At 44.8% G+C, this 13,617-nt stretch overlaps 2 long non-coding RNA genes across 2 annotated transcripts in view; both read left to right on the top strand.

The window, feature by feature from the left end:
• Positions 1 to 1,725: 1,725 nt before the first annotated feature.
• Positions 1,726 to 13,617, top strand: part of LOC147641163 (uncharacterized) — a 35,498-nt gene continuing 23,606 nt past the window's right edge. Inside the window, exon 1 of the long non-coding RNA XR_015269000.1 lies at positions 1,726 to 1,846. This is a non-coding gene — a long non-coding RNA (uncharacterized LOC147641163). The remainder of the gene's footprint in view (positions 1,847 to 13,617) is intronic.
• On the top strand, positions 1,856 to 2,711 carry LOC147641164 (uncharacterized). The gene is made up of 2 exons (XR_015269009.1): positions 1,856 to 2,134; positions 2,484 to 2,711. It is a non-coding gene; the product is annotated as an uncharacterized LOC147641164 (long non-coding RNA).

Below are 13,617 nucleotides of genomic sequence, written 5' to 3'. Positions count from 1 at the left end.
GTTGATCTGTTTGTTTTGGTGGATTTTATTGGATGTTTTCCACGTTTTATTTGGACTTATCGGGTTTTGCCTAGATCACTTGTGTCTAGGGGTTTTTTATTGAGTGCTACACACATGTGTTTCACTTGCTTACTTTGGAGTTTTGTTTGAACGACGCTACGTTCTTATACTCCGGATTGATGAGTTGGCCACCAGTTTTAATGCTTCTTTTGGCATGATTAATGACCATTAGATGGCATGCATTGACTTTTATGATCAACTATGGTTTTCATGGATTTGAGGAGCTTCTATGCTTTTATCCATGGTTTTAGGATCTTTTGAACTTTTATATAATTTCATGTGCTTTGAAGGTAGCATTTGCCTTTGTTTTTTTGCACATAATTTTGGACTATGTTCCTTGTACTCTTGTACATATTTCAACTTGGATACCTAGTTGCTTATGTATCTAGGTGAGTTATTTTTTAACCCTAACTTTATTGTGTTTATTGGGTAGTTTTTATTAGAAAGGCGCCAATAATTCAAATTTTTTTCTAATGATGTACTCGGAAAGAGTTATTCCTTGATGTAGTCTCACAGGTTTTAGTATGTGAAAGTCTGGGATAAGGCCATCTTATTCCTTTTATATACGGGATTTTATTCATATTTCCTAGACGGCATACTAGGGAGTTTCAAATTAATAAGGTATGTATGGGTGGTATTAATGGGACGCTAGTTATCCCTCACATATATTATCTTATGGGATAATTTGGGCTCAGGATTGTTGCTTTGCTTACATCACTTAGCATGTTGACCTCAACATTCAAAGACAATCTCATTTTTTGAATTCACTTGAAGTTATAATGTAGGCATTGTCTAGATAAATTTCTTTTATCTATACAGCCTGCATGTTTTGATGAGGGTAATCTCATCGGCATATTCTCTTGTTGAAATCTTTTTCTTCAACGAGTTTATCTTATTGTGTTCGAATTAAGAAAATTTGGATTCTTCTTTTGTTGGCATTTCTTTCTCTAGTTCCGTACTTTAGGTGATTTATATAGTCAATCTGATGGTTTATAGATGAACATATGTGACTCATCGAGATGTTGATGACTCTTTATGTTGATATGGGTAACTCGGGACGCCGATAATTTTATGTGCAGATGTGGGTACGTCGGATCGCCGATGGATACCTGGTTCTTACTGTTATAATGCTATGTTTTCCTACTTCGGCAATTTGATGGGCAAACAGAGCGTACGAATCAAATTATAGAGGATATACTTCATGCATATGTCTCTGGAAAATCATCATATTGGGAAAAATATCGTTCAATGATAGAATTCGCCTATAATAATTCTAAACATACAGCTATTGGTTTTAGTCCGTTCATGCTTATGTATGGGTGTATCAACCCAGGGTACCTATTGATGTCGGTCTTAAAGGACATCGAGCTTGATGCATCGAGGGATTTCTTGCATGATATGCAGGAAATGTTGGCCGAAGCTCAGGATTCTATCAAGAGTGCTTAAGATAGGACACGATTTTATGCTGATAGGTGGTACTAAAGTTATCGCTTAACTTTCAAACCTTAGTATCCCTAAGCATGTATACCAATAAATTGAATAAGCACCCTAAAAAAAACAAAATGTCTTAAAGAGTGAATAAATTTTAAATATGCTCTTTTTAACTAGTGAAGCGTACACTAATTACTTAAAGAGTCAATAAATTTTAAATATGCTCTTTTTAACTACACTAATTACTTATGATTAGTTACCCAAAAAGCTTTGTATCGTCTCTCTTTCTACGCCCGTCATGGATAAGCGCATGCTGGCCGGGACGCTAATCATAGCATGGGCAGCTGCACTCCAGGTAAAGGGACCCGGCCCTCTTGAGTTTTTCACGAGAGTATTTTGAAGTGCTTTATTTGTTTCAATGGTGAACCCTCTATGTGCCCATGGAACAATCTACGATCCACATTAGTTTGGGGCTGGTTAGTGCTTCCTCTCTGCAAATCTCTGAGATGACTTGAGACAAGTCCTCTGAGCCTTTGTGTGGGCTAGTGTTATCAGTCTAGCACATGTTACGCTAGCCAATATCTTGAAGGGAAGATGCAAGGAGCGTTGGCTCATGTCTTCCTGTCTTCAAGTGTGCTATCTTGTAAGATTCTGCCTCTCTATGCCTATAATTTACCATGAATCTGATACATTTGGATAGTTATCAAATTTAAAGACTCAATGAGTTCCTGGATGGGCACTATAGACCAGTCAAAATTGGTGTCTTTGTGCATGAATAAGTCTTCGAGTATGTCCGGGACAAAGTCTTAATGCAGAGTTTGTGGTAGGACCTTTTTTAAAAGTTAGTTGGACTGAGTTTGACCAAATGTCTTGAAAAATGTATTGGAAAAGGCAGTTGGGTGGTGGTAAACTTAGAAGAGGCTAAAGTCATATTTGAATTGAAGGGCACTGCCTGACTCTTGTAACTATCTTGGATCATTTTTGCCTTTCAGCATAAAGACGTGACGGTGTCCTGTTCACACTCTACCCCACTTCTATCTGCCACATGCATGTTACAAGACACCCATGTGAACATCTTCCATGCTTGGTGGAATCTTTGGATCTACAGGCATCTATGGATTTGTGGATATTTTGGAACATTGTTTTTGTATTTTGGATAACTTGGTACGAGACTCATGTAGCACCCCCAAAGCTTGTAATAGATAAATACTTCTTGGTAATATGGCATAAACTCCAAGGGAGGGAGCCAGCCCATTCCGGTCCCAGTGCGGTGTTAAGTATTTAAGTGTGCTTGTGGTTTCAAGTACATGAACTATGTACCTTTATTATAAGTGTTTAATTGCATTAATAGTTGTGTGCGAGACTCCTAGATTAGTTACAGTTGTATTACCATCTTTTCTTGCAAAGCTAAGTAGTGTTGAGGATCTTATCGGAAAAGTTGTCAAGCACCTTTTAGAAGAAGTGATTAATAGTTTTAGTGCATATGGAAGGAATAGGCAAACACCAGACCAAGCTTAGCACCGAAGCGGTTGTGTCTAATACCACCAGAGCTCCCTCAAGATATTAAGATTGAGCTAAGCCAAGGCCTGATTTCAAACCAGATTTTGTGGCAATGGGTATGCATGTTTAGAAATCCTTGTCTTGAGCCAACGTGTCAATTACATAGACTCTAGGTGTGGGAGTGTCCTTTCCTTCAAATACTTTGCATCAACTCATTAATCAACAACTATTAAGAGACTTGTAACTTAAGTGTCGGTATTAAGGACCACCCTTGGCGTTAGTCTAACCTCATTATTGAATATGCCACCTGAGTTCAAATATAGAAGGAAGGTGGGGGCATAGTTGTGAGCATAGCTGTCAAGCGTTTCATGTCTCAACTTCCTGAGTGTGGATTCAAATGCATCCACAAAAACTTGGTAGTCAAAAAAGTAGTGACTGCATGAAAAATATCGTCACCGGCCATTCTTTTCACAACGGTCAAGATTGGTGAGTGGAACTTATATGCTCAATCAACAAATGATCAATTTCTAGTGGGACCTTTTATTGTACATTTTGTTCTCATTTTGAAGGTGTCCACTTGGTAAGTGGCTTGTCTAGGTGGGACATAATCTTATGCAAACTATCCGTGTCTCAACAAAATTGTGGGTTGGTGTTACATCCCAAACTTGGACTTGGACTAGTGTTAACTAGGGTGAGAGTAACCTAGGGTTAAGGGATAAGCTAACCCGTGGTTAGGGTTAGGGCTTAGCCAAGTGCTAAGGCAATAGGACCGCCCATAGATGATAGGGCTAAGGGCTTGCAAGGATGAGCTCTGGATTGGCTTAGAGTCAGTTAAAAGGAAGCCTGGGGTTAATATATAGCTAAAAACTTAGTAAAGGAGAGGGCCAATTATAGTAGGGTTATTACTGTATAAGTGAGTTTGGCTCACTTATGATTATTATGAGGATCCCTCGCAGTGGAGGAGCTCTGCCTGGACGAGCATGACCTCTAGGTCAGAGTTGCTACAGGTGGGTGGGTGGCTGGGAGGTGAGCCGCTAGCCACAATCTATCGCGGTGTGATTGGTTTTTGGTTCGAGGCGGGTTAGTTCTAACCCTATTAGGGTTTGCAGGTTTGCAAAGCTTACATTGGTATTAAAGCCAGACCTGTTGGCTTGAAGCATCCAATAGGAGGAGAGAACGAAATCCATCACTAAGCTCTTCTAATTTAGGGCAAGAAGCTTGCTTTTCAACATAAGTTTCCAAGTATTTAAGCATTAAGATTTTTTAATCATGTTTAATTAAGCTAAAAGCTTAACACAAAGAAGAGATGGAGAGAAGAGAGAAGAGAGAGAGAGAGAGCTATATTTTGAGTCTATTCATATAGTACAAAAAGGTACATGTTTTTGGTAGGCATGGCCCATAGGCATGCACCAAAAAGGTGGAAAATCCTATCCTCCCTATCTACTCTGACCTAACACTTGTGAGGTGTGAGATGATTGAAAAGATTCTTGGCAAAGCCTTATATAGGATTTTGAACACCCAATCATGCTGGCCGACTGCTGTCGGCCAGCTCCAATGGACATTAAATGCTGATCAGCCTTGAATGCTTTGCAATCCTGGCCAACTTGGTTCTGATCCATGGGGATCCGTTCTGGTGTCCTTCTGTGCCTTGCTCTTGCCCTAAATTGCCGTTTAAGCTGCTGCCCACCAGGGATAAGCCTGGGATTAAGCATGTCCATGTGCATGCACATGACATCCCCTTCTGTTAAACTTGCTCAACTTGATGACAAGATTCCAATGGACATTAAATGCTGATCAGCCTTGAATGCTTTGCAATCTTGGCCAACTTGGTTCTGATCCATGGGGATCCGTTCTGGTGTCCTTCTGTGCCTTGCTCTTGCCCTAAATTGCCGTTTAAGCTCCTGCCCACCAAGGATAAAGCATGTCCATGTGCATGCACATGACATCCCCTTCTGTTAAACTTGCTCAACTTGATGACAAGATTCCAACTTATGACCCTGGATAATCCCCTATCTCCACATATGGTCTCCCATACTTGTCATCCTTTCCTTCTTGGCAACCTTTTCACTGAAAACCTTGCCATTCCCTGATTCGACTCTCCAAAGTCTAGTGTAGATCTGTGCATTAGTTCCACCTGTCCCTTGGCCCTTCATGCCTTGTCCCTGAACACTTTCTTTGGTCTTCTTTTCTTGAATATTGAGTTGGGTGAGTGGAACTTATATGCTCAATCAACAAATGATCAATTTCTAGTGGGACCTTTTATTTCACATTTTGCTCTCATTTTGAAGGTGTCCACTTGGTGAGTGGCTTGTCTAGGTGGGACATAATCTTATGCAAACTGTTTGTGCCTCAACAAAATTGTGGGCTTGTGTTACGCCCCAAACTAGGACCTGGACTAGTGTTAACTAGGGTGAAAGTAACCTAGGGTCAAGGGATAAGCTAACCTGTGGTTAGGGTTAGGGCTTAGCCAAGCATTGGGGCAGTAGGATTGCCCATAGATGATAGGGCTAAGGGGTAGCAAGGATGAGCTCTGGATTGGCTTAGTTAGTTAAAATGAAGCCCGGGGTTATATATAGCTAAAAACTTAGTAACGCAAAGGGCCAATTATAGTAGGGGTATTATTGTATAAGTGAGTTTGGCTCACTTATGATTATAATGAGGATCCCTCGCAATGGAGGAGCTTTGCGTGGACGAGCATGACCTCTAGGTCAGAGTTGCTATAGGTGGGTAGGTGCACTGGTGGTGTGGGACGCCAGGGCATGCATAGTTGCAATGAAACACGTTTCATTTAGTATGGAATGAAACGAAACGTTTCGTACTAAATGAAACACGTTTCATTTAGTATGGAATGAAACAAAACGTTTCGTACGAATGAAACACGTTTCATTCACCTATAATATGTATGATTTAAGCTTTTTTCAAAATCCAGAGAGCTCGTTTTTCGAAAAAACGCCTACATGTGCCTGTGAAAGTGTTTGAAGGAGATCTTGCGTTGCACAAATCAGCCCCTTCCAGCTCCTTCCACACTTCTCAAGTTCTGTCCCTGCCATCTCTCAGGTTGGTTGTGCTGATTTTTGCCTTTTTTCTTCGATTGTGCAAAAAAAACACAGATTTTGAAATTTGGGAGTTTTCAGGCCAGGGTGCCAATGTTGCCCTGCCTTCGTCAAGATGCCTTGCACTAAGGATGCCATATGGGCCCATGTCACTCTTGTATTAAGATATGGTGGTTCAGGCACCCAAAAGTGGAAATGTAAATTTTGCAAGGTTTGCTTAGGAGGGTCCATAATCCGTGTAAAGGCCCATTTCACAGGCTTAACTGGGGAAGGCGTTGGTGCATGCAAACTGGTGTCTGCAAACATCAAAGCCGAGCTACAAGAATGAAAAAGACAACAACTGGTAGGACGCGGTTGTGGACCTTTGCCTGAGGATATTCAGGCTAGTGAGGATACAAGTGATGCATCAAAGAGAACACGGTTGAGTTTAGAGGAAGATGCACAGAGCCAAGTAGGATTCGGGGGTGTTGGTAGTTCCACTCCCACAACAACACGAAGCTCTTTGCCTGCAGGACCTAGAGCCTTTCTAAAGAGAGTAAGCATTCAAGCAAGCAATTAAAGATGCAACTAGGGAACTCACTATGCTTTTCATCTAATGGTTTTTGTCTTTTCACATTGTGCGCACCCCACGATGGAAAAAGGCCATGAGGGCAATCACTTATGATTATTATGAGGATCCCTCACAATGGAGGAGCTTTGCCTCGATGAGCATGACCTCTTAGGTTAGAGTTGCTTATAGGTGGGTAGGTGCATTGGTGGTGTGGGACGCCAGGGCATGGCTAGCTGGCTCTAGAATGGAGCCTATGGTTGGGAGGTGAGCCGCTAGCCACAATCTATCGCGGTGTCCTTGATTCAGATTCGATGCGGGTTAGTTCTAACCCTATTAGGGTTTCCATGTTTGCAAAGCTTACAATGGTATTAAAGCTAGACCTGCTGGCTTGAAGCATCCAAAAGGAGGAGGGAACGAAATCCATCACCAAGCTCTTCTAATTTAGGCCAAGAGGCTTGCTTTTCAACATAGGTTTCCAAGTATTTAAGCATTAAGATATTTTAATCATGTTTAATTAAGCTAAAAGCTTAACACAAAGAGGAGATGGAGAGAAGAGAGAAGAGAGAGAGCTGTATTTTCAGTATATTCATATAGTACAAAAAGGTACATGTTTCTGGTAGCCATAGGCATGCCCCAAAAAGGTGGAAACCCCTATCCTACCTATCTACTCTGACCTAACACTTATGTGGTGTCAGATGATTGAAAAAATTCTTGGCAAAGCCTTATATAGGATTTTGAACACCCAATCATGCTGGCCGACTGCTGTCAGCCAGCTCCGATGGACATTATATGCCATTAAAGCTAATGATCAGCCTTGAATGCTTTGCAATCTTGGCCGACTTGGTCTTGATCCATGGGGATTCGTTCTGGTGTGCCCTGCTCATGCCCTAAATTGTCGTTTAAGCTGCTGCCCACCAGGGATATGCGTGGGATTAAGCATGTCCATGTGCATGCACATGACATCCCCTTCTGCTAAACTTGCTCAACTTGATGACGGGATTCCAACTTCTGACCCTAGTTGACTGTCATCATCCCTTGTCTCCACATATGGTCTCCCCTACCTGTCATACTTCCCTTCTTGGTAACCTTTTCACTGTAAACCTTGCCATTCCTTGATTCCACTGCAAAGTCTGGTGTAGAACTGTGCATTTGTTCCACCTGTCCCTTGGCCCTTCATGCCTTGTCCCTGAACACTTTCTTTGGTCTTCTTTTCTTGAATATAGTCTGGCATCCTCACTTCACCTCTTGGATGATCATCATCCCTTGGAACTGAAAGCCTTTCCTGGTATGCCCCAAGTGGCATCCGACTCACAGGGCTGCCATTCCCCTTGGGTCTTGTGAAACACCACCAACCAACCACCTCGGAACTTCTTTTATGTCTTGTGTTACTCTCCTTGGACTGCACCTTCCTTTGGGACACCATCAGTGCTTAGCCTTACTGAGCGTGATGCTCTGATACCAATGTTACATGCGAGGAAGCTCTCTGTCTTCTTTCAGCCCTAAACACCTTTCATAGGAACATCTTGATGCAAAATGCAAAGAAGAGATGGAGAGAAAAGAGAGAGAGAGAGAGAGCTGTATTTTCTATATATTCATATGGTACAAAAAGGTACATGTTTCTGGCAGCCATAGGCATGCCCCAAAAAGGTGGAAAACCCTATCCTATGTATCTATTGTGACCTAACACTTGTGAGGTGTCAGATGATTGAAAAGATTCTTGGCAAAGCCTTATACAGGCTTTTGGACACCCAATCATGCTGGCCGACTGTTGTCGGCCAGCTCCAATGGACATTAAATGCCATTAAAGCTGCCGACCAGCCCTGAATGCTTTGCAATCCTGGCCGACCTGGTAGGCTGGTTCTGATCCATGGGGATCCATTTTAGTGTCCTTGTGTGCCCTACCTATGCCCTAGATTGCTGTTTAAGCTGCTGCCCACCAGGGATTAGCCTGGGATTAAGCATGTCCATGTGCATGCACATGATAGGTGAGCTGTTTCTAGGAGCCAAGGTCGTGAGGGACCTTATATTTTGACAGTTTACTGATGGCTAGATTATGGCCTGAATGGGAAACTGAGGTTGTTGACATGGTAGTATCTTTAGTCTCTGGTTATACGGATAGAAGTGGCTTGGCGTTAGGTTGATCTGGAGGTTTGACCATGATATCCAGTGGAAGGTTGGGTTGCATCAAGGTCCAGTCTTTGGGGGAAATTGACCCTTCCACCTTAGATTTGTGTACTTAGTGAAGGTGTCACATGCACAGATGTGGCCATACTTAACGAAGGTGTCACATGCACAGATGTCCACACGCACAGATGTGGACATACTCAACCCTCTGTTTTAGCTAGGATTTAGGAGTCTTTTTAGGCATTAGGCACTCTGTTTATGGAATTTTTGGGTGTTTTGTTGTCCCAAGGACTTGCCGACAAGAGTCGGGTACAGGAAAAGGCAGTTCCATGAGTCTATAAATAGGCCAGAGCAGTTCATTGTGTAGTCATTTGATCCCAGGCTTTGTGCGATAGGTCTTAGCCTTCGGTGTTTTCTTTTTGGAGGCCATGTTTGCCAGGATCTATGTACATCTTGATACATATACAAAAAACACTGTTTTCAGCATCTCTCTCTTCTCTCTGCTCATCTTTGTGTTTTGCGCAGTGCTTAAGACAAGCAGTTCTTCCGCATGTTACATAAGGTTTTACATGGGATATGTCTAGTTGTATGGGACGCCGAAACCTAGTGCATGTAAGGTCTCCTGATGCTCCTAAGTCTCTAGACTGGGATGCCCTATACCTTGTGGATAGCAAGCCTCGGATGACCCTGCAGGGTGCAATACTGATCTGTGGGACAAGAAGATAATGGATCTTCCTGGGTGTCTTGAGCAAGGCGATTCCTTGGGGTTGTGTGAACCATTGGGAATTTTGGTCAAGATGATTCTTGAGCTAGTTTGTGCTTTGAAAGCACTTGATTTGTCACATGCCCTTTCTCGTGATGGCCAAACCATTGTAAAAGCTTGTACCTTGTATACAAAGAGTCAGCCTCAATTGTACATGAGAGGAGAAGTTTGAGCACTTGAAGGTTGGAGACCTTGGGTCAACGACCATTTGGTTGTGCCCTAGGTTTTGGGACAATAGCGATTTACTAACTTTTGTGATGCTTTTTGTGAGGATCCCACAAAGTTGAGTGATGCTCCAAGGAAGGTGTAATTCCATGGATGTGTTTGGTTCTCAAAGGGAAATCCACTTGTCTTATGGGGTGCAAGTAAACCTCTTGTTGAGGAGGTTGTAGTCACAAGAAACGTTTCTAGGTTTTGAGAGTTTTGACCCACCCCCCCCCCCCCCCCCCCCCCCCCCCCCCCCCCGCGCGGCCCCGAGAGAGAGAGAGAGAGAGAGAGAGAGAGAGAGAGAGAGAGTTGTATTAACGTCTTCAAAAGGCCAAAATGACCAATGACCTATGAGACCAAAAGGTTACATCATATCCATGAGGTACATCATCCTGGGTACAAAATAGTAATAAAGAAAGATAACAAAAATCTAGAACTACGAAATCTGATCTAGGTACATGAGCAAAGAGCTCTCATATCACCCTAATACATCCCTCATGGGCCGTTGTGACATGGTGCTCAAGGTGGTAAAATTGAGTTGGCGCGAGAAGGTCCTGCGATGATGGCCCGGATCCTCCTGTGGTGGCGTGGCCGTGGATGAGGGCCATGGGGTTTAGGGCGTTGAGCTTTGCATAACTTAGTGGCTCTGTCGAGTGTCACACCTCTCAGTCGAGCTTGTGCACTAGCTTGTGGTCCGGGTATGGTGGGTGGATCGGCCCTCGGAGCGTTGGTTTGGAAGAAGTTGGTGAGAGCTCTTTGTGTTGGTCCTCGAGGAAGTACAGCTGATATGGATCTCACTAAGGACTCCTTGTGTTTGCAGAGCTCTAGAAGAAAAAGTCCCAAGCATCTTTGATTCGGGAAGTCCATGATCCTAGAAAGTGGTCCGAACCTAGCTCGGAAGAGGCAATGGCCTCCCCTGAATCTCATAGTATACAGGGCATTGACATATGTAATGATCCTCTGTCTTGGGCTCTGTGTGAGAGAGCTGGCATATCCTGTCCTCTGGTGCGGCCGCCCTGGGCCCATATCTGGTAGTATCCACTTTCAGCTGGTGGGACGAGGTGTGGATCTGGACGATCGCACATCTCACCCCAAAAGATAGGTGTGTGTCCATGTAGCGTGGGCGGATGATGAAGCCATCCTCTGCCACGCATAGGAGGTGATCTCTGTAGAAGGCCATCTTCATCCCCAGTGGACGACTATGTGAACTCCATGTCCTTTGAGTATCTAGTTTGACAATGTCCTTCCTGATAACCGTGTTCCTCTCTATGCGGCTGAGAGCAAAAGACGGGGGCCTCTATGCTGTATTGGAACGGGGAGAGTGCCTCCATTGTGCATGCCAAACCAAGTGCCTACCTGTGCATACGAGCATTCTGTATCTCCCTTGAGTGTCAGTTGTCTCGAGGACTCCAGGGCTAGCGGGGGTATCCATCTAGTGGAAGCTCCCATAGCCTGTGCCAGTATGTCACTGTTTGGAATAGAGCTTCTGTCACTATTGGTGCAGCCCCCATCTCTGCCCGCACAATCTCATGTGGCACTGATGGCTTAATTCATGTGTGAGATCATCGCCACTAGGGGCCTCTCCATCGGCTTCCACCCATCATATACCTCCTCTGTATTTGTCTCGGCCGGCTCTCTCCTGTCTTCTCCTGTGGTATAAGTTGGGACCCCAGATGGGGGCACCATACAGTAGTGCAGGTGTAACTAGAGTATCAAATAGCCAAAGCTTCGTGAGCATTGCCTCTCTAGCGAGCCAAGGGCTGCATATCCCCTCATCAATCTAGCTCCGGCCGCCTTCCGCATCGAGAACTGAGGTCCAACAAAAGTGATCCAAAGGTATACATATGAGGTAACATACTCCAGAGGCTCTCCACTGTATGTAAATTGCACTGCAGATCTACTTATCCACTGTGGGGAGGTGTTAAAGATCATGACCTTGGTCTTTCCAAGGTTCACAGTTAGGTCCCGATCATCGCAAAAGGACAATAATGCATCCAAGTGCCTCTGCAGCCCCTCTAGTGAATAAAAAATAAGAACAATATCATTTGCATACAAGAGGATCGGTATCAGGACTCCTACTAAATGTGCTCCTGGTCCTCCCTGTTTGTCTATGTAATCTGAGATCTCATCAACGTATAGACCAAATAGAGTAGGAGACAAGGGGCAGCCGTGCTTCACCCTGATAGTGCTATGTATGATCTCTGAGTCACCTCTTGGAGCCCGTAATTTGCCTATGACTGACTCGTAGAGTGTTATGATCCCCCATAGCATCTCTGCTGGCACTCCCATATCCTGTAGTCTCCTCATCAGTCTGGCCCATGGGACGATATCAAAAGCCTTGCGGAAATCCACAAAGTAGCAATATATCCAATGCCCGTGAGCTCTCCCCTCCTCAATGATCCCCCGTAGTGTAAAGATATGATCTAGTGTGTGGAGTGTCCTCTCCGGAAGCCTGCGTGCCCTGGTGCTCTGAGTCTACTCCTCAGACCATCTACTATGCTCATGCTCCAAAATCGAACCATAAATCTTGGCCAAGGTGTGACCAATCATGATAGTCCTATAGTTGCTAGGGTCCATGGGGTCACCTGCTTTTAAGATAGGTACAATAGTATTCGATGACTAGCTGGCGGGGAAGCCCTCACATAGAGCCCTGTTAAACATGTGAACCACAATAAAGGGGCTAGCGTGTCCCTAGCATGCGAGAAATGCGATCCTGTGCTCTCCCAGTTTGCATCCTGTCAATAGCATCTCTCACCATGCTCACGTGAAAGAAGGAAGTGTGGGGGAGGAGGTTTGGGTGGATGGGGGAGAGGTGGCTGCTCGGGGGCATGGTAGAGAGAGGTGGCATAGGTGTGCCAAGTGTCCGGTGAAGTAATCGGAGCCAACAGGTGATGATCTTGGAAGATCCTCTAGGCCTCCTTACAGTCCTTCCCAAGAAATAGTTGGTATAGCTCTTGCTCAAGCCTGGCTAGGTAGGCTCTCTTCTTCCTCTGTGTGAGACGTCAGAAGATCACTCGCGGCTGCTGGTGAGTGGTGGATCCTAGCGCCACCTCTCAATGTAGACGGGCTCGGGTATCACGACATTCCTGGTCGTACCAGCTATTCTGTGGGACAGTCTCTCTTGGTGATGTAGGGGTGGCTCTGGAGTGCGGGAAGGCGGCTGCAACGGACGTATGGAGGGTGGTTGTGTCACCATTTGGCCACCCAATTGGTCCACCCGTTGTCAAATCCCCACGGATCCCCTCGTGATCGATCTTGGTTCGAAACTCGAATCCTACAAACAAACGAACAACAAACAACAAAGGGGGTGCAGGCTTGACTCACCTCCCAACCATGACAGCCGTGGGCGAGCCCACAGTCTTGGCTGTCCCCACCGAGCCACGAGCTGAGCTAACTAGGTTGACGTACCGACCAATCTTCTCCTCGCGACGTCCCATACCGCCACGAAGCTGCCCTCGCGGGCCTCGAGACTGCTGCCGGCCTCGGCTGCACTAAGCAGGTGCACGTCTGCACTAGATCCAGGCTCCAAGACCATAGAGCTCTCACAAACTTGCGAGACTCTCTATAATGCAATAACTAACCTTGGCCACCCTTTTATAGGCGCTTGGCCGGTCATCGGGCGTTCACACTTGGCCGTCCGCCCGTCCATACTTGGGTGCCCGCTCGTTAGTATTTCCCTAACTCAGCTCGTCAATCAGCTTGCCTAGTTCCAAGCTTCCCCAAGCCTTGAAACTAGTCTTGCATGCGTATAGCATACGGTAGATACACACTGTGCACATGACATACTCCCCTTCCTCTAAGAGCTCACTCCTGAGCTCACTAAAAAGCCAAGGTAATCTCTCCGAAGAGTAGTCAATGTCTCCCATGTAGCGTCCTCCTCAACACGATCCTTCCACTTGATCTTGTATTCCGTGATAAGCGTATTACGC

The sequence above is a fragment of the Cibotium barometz genome, chromosome 2, assembly GCF_041138505.1.
Source record: "Cibotium barometz isolate CiBa-2024 chromosome 2, ASM4113850v1, whole genome shotgun sequence".
NCBI lineage: Eukaryota > Viridiplantae > Streptophyta > Polypodiopsida > Cyatheales > Cibotiaceae > Cibotium > Cibotium barometz.
Note: the sequence above shows the minus strand (reverse complement) of the source record. Positions and strands in the feature narration are given on the sequence as shown.